Source organism: Benincasa hispida, unplaced genomic scaffold, assembly GCF_009727055.1.
Source record: "Benincasa hispida cultivar B227 unplaced genomic scaffold, ASM972705v1 Contig425, whole genome shotgun sequence".
NCBI lineage: Eukaryota > Viridiplantae > Streptophyta > Magnoliopsida > Cucurbitales > Cucurbitaceae > Benincasa > Benincasa hispida.
Window position 1 is genome coordinate 435,584 of NW_024064845.1, and position 7,399 is coordinate 442,982.

General features: G+C 34.6%; 1 long non-coding RNA gene across 1 annotated transcript; it reads left to right on the forward strand.

Moving 5' to 3' along the window:
- Positions 1–5,586: 5,586 nt before the first annotated feature.
- Positions 5,587–6,150, forward strand: LOC120069489. The gene is made up of 2 exons (XR_005479556.1): positions 5,587–5,679; positions 5,781–6,150. It is a non-coding gene; the product is annotated as an uncharacterized LOC120069489 (long non-coding RNA).
- Positions 6,151–7,399: the final 1,249 nt, after the last annotated feature.

The following is a 7,399-nucleotide window of genomic DNA, read 5'->3' on the forward strand; positions in this document are numbered from 1 at the left end:
CGTATGGGCTCAGAAACTAGATTCGTCAGTCCTCCGACCATCCCACGAGAGGTACTTCCCACAGGCTCAGAAACTAGGCCTTACGACCCCCTAACCATCCCGTGAGATTCCACCACAAGCTCAGGAACTAGATTGTCGTCCTCCTGACCATCCCATGTCACGTATTCTTATCCCTTGAAAGCTACACATATATATAGAATGTCTTAAGAAACCTTTAAAGAATATCACTCACAGTTTCGTTAGCAGAGATTCCCCATTTTCCAAGCCTCTTAGTTTCTTGGTTTCTTCTGGAATCCCGGGCCTACATTAGCCCAATGTTAGCTTAGAAACTCATATTTAGGGCTAGAATAACCTTAGAATACCTTATTGGTCCTAAACTTAGCTTACTAACTCCAACTGATATGAAACTAGGCCTTTCAAGACTTTTGGACAACAATGGGTGTAGGGTAGGGCTACCTTAGGGCAGTTGGGCGCATGGCAGCTCTTCTGGACACCTTAACTACTCTACTCAATGCATGGTCATCAAGTTAGGTGCATGGTCAGGTATGCTCAATGCATGGCCTTCCTCCTTAATGCATAGGCCTCCCCCTAAAAATCCTAATTCTCTCAAACTCTCTCTTTTTTAGTCTTCTTGGAGAAAATTTGAGGAGTGAGGTGAAATGAGACCTCCTCGGGGTATATATAGGCATTCAAGATTTTCCTTGTCACCCTATGCATGCTCTCAACATAGGATACCTCATGTTCATGGAAAACCTAGGTGTCAACACCATGCAAAGCCCAACGCAACACCTCTTGACCATTCTACTTACGTGCAAGCCCTAGGTGTCTTCACCATGCATAGGCCAATGCATAACATCTCTTGAGATGGCATCTCAACACTTTGCTTGCCCTCCCATGTGTCCACCTCATCCTTGGCTTGGTCCAAGACTTCATTTGGTCGAGTCACGTACCTTGCTTCGCTGTCATTTCGACCTTGCTCCCCAAGTAACTCAAGTCTATGCATGGTACCACACTAACCAACCTTATATGTCCAATCAACAAATCCTATGCAGCCACAAGGTGTTTAATGCATGGTTCACTAGGTTTGGACGCATGGTTCCCAAACTGTGCTACCAACTTGTTTCCCTCTCATAGCATAGCTTCCTTCTTTGGGTTCCTAGCATGGTTATACGTCCAACTATGTTTCTCCTAAGATATGTGTCCAAATCCTCTCTTATGCATCCAACTCTTCCTCAACTTCATCTTTTCTTGGTTTTCATCTCCTTCTCATAGCATAGCTTTATTCTTTGAGCTCAAAGTATAACCATGTGTCCACTTTTCCTCTCTTCAACTCAAGGTATGCATCCACATGGCCATCTTTGTGCCCACTTCATCATATATGCACCCAACATTTAGCTGAATTCTCCCCCTTGAATACTCTATGCATTCATCAACCTTACTCTATGTGCCCAACCTTATTTCCTCTCTTGATTGTGCATAGTTCAACACATGGTTTACTCATATTTTCACTTAACCAATTCTTACCCATGTTTTCACCTTGTACCTCATCTCAAAGCATGACTCTTCATGCTCATAGCATAGCTCTTTATGTTGATAGCATAGCTCCTTATGCTCACAACATAGCTCCTCATGCTTACAACATAGTCTCTTATGCTCATAGCATAGCTCCTCATGCTCATAGCATAGTCTCTTATGCTCGTAGCATAGCTCTACATGCTCATAACATAGTCTCTTATGCCTATAACATAGCTTCTTATGCTCATAACATAGCCTTTTATGTTCACAACATAGTCTCTTGTAGCTCCTCATGCTCATAGCATAGTTTCTTCTTTCTCATAGGATAGTTTTCAACATCTCCCACGCATCCAAAATTATCCAAAATCTCCCTTAGGATGCATCCACCATGCACCCAACATGGTAGGATTTGACTCAACCATGCTATGAGTTGTATGTCCTTAACTATGCTATGACCTTGTCAACTATGCTATCAATTATGCTATGACTTTTTACCTATGTTATAATTTATTTCCTCAACTATACTATGAGTTGAACTTAGCCAAAATTCTCCATGCTTTCCTATGCTATAAATCAAAATCTTTTTCTCATAGCATAGTTTGGATACTTAGCTAAATTTTAACTCCAATCTACTATGCTTCCAACACTTAAAAATTTTCCTAAGTACTATTACTTCCTCCAAGGTATAGTTTAGGTACTCATCCATAATTTTTTCTTTCAAGGCTTCAAGTCTAAGTTGATCTCTCAATTAAGGAATCCTGTGAGGGTTCGGGTGTTACAAAAAAATGCAAATTATTCTCCTTGACTTTACTGCATGAGAGCCTCAACACTATGGATGTCCTCCAACGCAGGCTTCCTGGTTATACCTTAAACCCACACTGGTGTCTTTTATGCAGAAAAAACAATGAAGATATAACACACATCCTAATTAGCTGCAACATTACTAGAAGTCTTTGGGCTCGTCTTCATTTGCTTCTAAATACGACTCTTCTTATTGACACAAGCCGTACAAGTTCTACTATCATCCAAGCTAATTGCACACTCAAACAGAACACACAAAAAACATCATCATTTTCAACTCCATAATCGCCCTTTGCTGGGTTTTTTGGAATGAGAGAGATAATCGGATCTTCAATGGAAAAGACACCAACCAAAATACCTAATGGGAATGCATCTACTCATTGACTGGTAATTGGAGCTTTAGATTAAAACTTTTTTTAGTTACAACTCTGCTATGATTGCTTTAAATCTGGTTGCTTTTGTGTAATTTATCTCATCTTCTCTTTTGGTTGTGCGTTTATTAGTTTTTTCCCTCTCCCTTTTGGCTTACCTCTAGCCTCCTCCCTTCTTTTCCTTGCCACTATACTTTTTTTTATTTTTTATTATTATTAATGAAATGAGGCTGGGAGATGATGAGGGTGCTATAATTGTGTCTTTTTTTTTTTTTATTATTATTATTAATGAAATAAGGCTGGGAGATGATGAGAGTGCTATGATTGTGCCAACCTAGTTGGGATAATATGGTGTCCCTATTGACCTGTATTGGTATTTCTAAAAAAAAAAAAAAAACTCTAATGGACGACTAGCCAGACTAACCGACAGTTCCATTTAAAAATAAAAACCAAAAGGATAAACACCGATATTTAATTAATTTAATCACACCTCTTTCATCATTACTATAAAATCGAAAAATATTTAGGTGCATCTTGAGTATCATCCATCTTTGTGCATCCCACCAAATTGTTCAATCATAATTTGCCATGTGACAAATTCTTCTTATTTCTTTGTTAAAGTATTTCTAAATTATTTTTTATGTGCGTGATGAGAGTGGGTTGCATAAAGATGTGTACATCTTGAAATACACCTAAGTATTACTCATAAAAAAAAAAAAAAAAATCACTTCCTCCTTAATTCTCTCAAATCCATCACACCCAATACTCCCTAATTAATATAAGCTCCCAAGGATGCCAATCTCATGCAAAGGAATATACCAAAATGGCTCAATATTAAGTTTGTTAAAAAGTTTGTCATTTAGTTATATATGTTGTCATCTTTTATTTAGGGTAATGAAGATGTATATGATTCAAAGTATTCACCGAATAAAAAAAATTTCGATATTACATTGTTCCTCGTAAAAGTAAATAAAATTGAGTTATAATAAATAATTATTATTATATGTACAAAACAAATTTTAATTATTGTTATTTATTTCTATTTTTCAATATCCTCGCCCAAAAGGTTGCAAGAAATGTGGGCATTATATAATGAGGTTCATGAAAGATGTTTTGTATCATCCAAATACTTCCTATCAATTTCAGTATATGTCACTATTCTAACTTAATGTTATTATTTACATATTTTATACGTAATATTAATGAATTTATTGTAATATATGTTATTTATTTGCTTTGATGTAGTTTAATACACTCCTTTTACCTAAGAAGAAATCGACGAGACACGAGTTGAATGGACGGAGCATGTGTCAAGCTACACTTAAACAAATTGCATGGTAGTACAACATATATTGTTTGGCCTTGTTCTGAACTTTTGGTACCCTAAGGCATTTTATTTTTTGAAAATTCGAAACATATTGTGTAACTTTGTTTTGTTATAAAGTCGTTGGAGAGTCCTATGAAATTTTCGTAGATCTTAGGCATTTTTTTTTTTTGTAGGTTTTTGAAACGTGTTGTGCAACAATGTGTTTGGTTGTCAAGTTGTTGGAGAGGTTTTTTGAAATTTTGGTAGATCTTAGGCATTTTGTGTAGGTTTGAAATATATTGAGCTCTATATTGAAATTCAATTGTAAATTGATTATTATTGAAAAAATGGCACATTGTGTATTGATTATTATTGGAAAAAAATGACAGATTGTGTGTTCTCTGGAAGTTTGTCTCTAATTTACTGAATATTTGTGTAGATAAATTAATGAAACGAGAAATGAGGATTATAATTATTGTAAAAAATGTTTTATGTAGGATTTGGGTTCTATATTTTGCTAATATATATGTTTGAGATTATAGTAGATATAATGTTAGTTTAAACTGACATCGCAATACCGACTACACAATGTCAGTTTAAATTTGATATCATTTACCCATACAATATTAGTTCCTAACTAACATCATAAAAAATCATCATTTTTGAAGACGGTTCAAAACTGCCATCAAAGATCATCTATCATCATATCCTATAGTGACACACGATACGATGTCGATTTGTTATCTATCATCATACATATATGATGTCAATATATAACGGACATCTAAAGCCAAAATTGTTATAGTGAGTCAATGTGAAAGAAAAAAAATTACTTTCTTTTTGTTAAGAAATCGACGAACAAAGATAAACAGAAAACGTAAATCGTAGAGAATCAACACAGAGATTTACTTGGTTCACTAACAGTAGTCATGTCCACTGACAGAAGAGGAGAACAATTTATTATTAGAGAGAAAAGTATCAAATTACATAATTAGAGTTGTCGGTAGGGTTAAGAAGTTTATATAGTATGCACTTCCCTAATGATAAGACCAAAATTATAAATAGCATAAATAATATAAATACAATCACAACATATACTGGATTTATAATTATTTGGAATGTCAGATAACAGATTGAAAGTATTCCAACATTTGGAAAGACTCACGAGATAATGTTGTTTAGTTCACAGCTTTAGCTAACTTTATGATTTCTATAACCGGAGAAAGACGGCCTGCAAAAGCATATAACAAGTATATATGAGAAGATAACATTAGTAATGCTTTTGCTTGGACTTCTAAATCAAAGGCACTTCTCTTATTACAACTCTTCTTCTACTGCACTTAATTGATATGCCTTCAAGTAACTCAATTTTCATATATTTCTCACGTAAGCTTTAATAAAGATCTAATTCGTTTCTTTGTATAAAAACAAAAAAAGCAAAAAAGAGAAAAAAAAACAAAATAGAACACGTCACATTGGTTAAGCCTCTCGATTCTTACGTGTAAGAAGTAAATAACCAAGAAAAGTCAAATAAAAATACCAAACAATTCAAAGCCTTTCCCTATATGAACCCACTTCCCCCCATACATATATGATATCACAAAAACTAAAAGGCAGAAAGAAAAAGGAAAAAAAAAAGCAAGAGAAAGCTCAAAATCACAGCCAAAATGTACTCTAGATGCAAAGGTACAATGATCATTCCACACTTTTAGACTTTATAACTTTTTTTTTTTTTTTCAATGATACATTAATTAAGTAATGTTCTTAATTTTGGTTGACTCATTCAGGAAAGAGTTCATGGCCTGAATTAGTGGGTAAGCTGGGAAAAGATGCAGAGGAGATTATTGAGAAAGAGAATCCGTCTGTTAATGCTATCATTGTTGAAGAGGGCTCAAGTGTGTCTTTTGACTTCAGGTGTGATAGGGTTTGGGTCTGGGTCAATAAGGAAACCTGCACTGTTACTAGGACTCCTTCTATTGGTTAGTCCTACAAAAAAAAAAAACCGTGACGGAATTTGTAACTTGGTTTCCTCTTTTAGACCCTTCGACTCTCCAATAAAGTTCTTGTTTTGTCATGTTTCAATAGCTGCAAATACCTCTCGTGTTGTTTTACCAACAATGAGTTTATGAATAAAGATATTTGTATTTTGTTTTAAGACATTTATATATTAAAGTTGTATTTGTCGTACACAAAATATCTGATTTTTCTTCTATCTATTTAGATTATTTATTATTTTGATCCTAATATAGGCACATCTGATCTATTATCTAATATTATTCTCTCTAATAATAAAACTATTCTCTCCCTCTCCAAATATAGTTCACACACTATTAATGAACAACATAAATATGTGTTTTACAATGTCTATTCATCTTTAAATGCCAATTCCTTAATAAATAATCAATCAACCAACATGTATATGAATTACGTATAGTGGAATAGACGTTAATTATGCAATTTAAATTTAAAAAAATCATAGAATAACATTATGCAATTTCAAACTTAAATATACTTTAACTGATTAAGGGATATGTCTTCGATCAAGAGATTAAAGGTTCAATTTCCACACCACCCTACCTAACCAATCAAATTCTTTCATTGTTTACCAAACTAAATGAAGATTATAAGCTTATACATTCAACATTCAAGAAGCTTTTTCACATTTCTTTAATCTTTACAGTTAGTTATTGTAACTACTTGTATCCGAAATTAGTATAAATACTCATCATTTACAAAATTTTAGATACAACAACTACATAGCTTCAAGAAGAACTTGAAAGATCTGTAAAGAAAAAGAGTCTGTGACTTAGCTTCATTAATAAAACTCTCTCCTTCCCGTGGACGTAGGCTTTAATAGCCGAACCACGTACATCGTTGAGTATTTTCTTCCCTTTCTTCTCATCGTCTACAAGATAGCTCGATCATTTACCATTTTTCTTCATATCGTCTAGAAGATCGACCGATCGTCTACCTTTTCCTTTTGCCATCGTCTACCCGATTGCAAGAATCCTCCATCGTATACTAAAAGCAGTCGCACATATCAAACAAGAAAGCATTAGGGTTAGAAGAAAGTAAAAGAACACAGAAGGCGGAGAACGAGAGAATCAGAGAGCAAGAGAGAGAAAGAAAAATTAATTTGCATTAAACACCCATCAGAAAGAAGTCTTTCTTTTCATTTTTCCATCAGACAAAGAGCAATGGGATTGACCACGTGTAAGGCATCAGCTGGAAAATCGTGGGCTCTTATCAACCAAGTTCTCTACCAATCAAAAGACTTGGGACAAAGAACAGGGTTCTCGGTTTGGATCAGCAGAGAGGGGCCTCACTTTATTTCCTCATTTGGGTAATAGTTTCATCAATTCACAGAAGCAGACCTAACAAAGTGGTATCAGAGCAATAGACATTC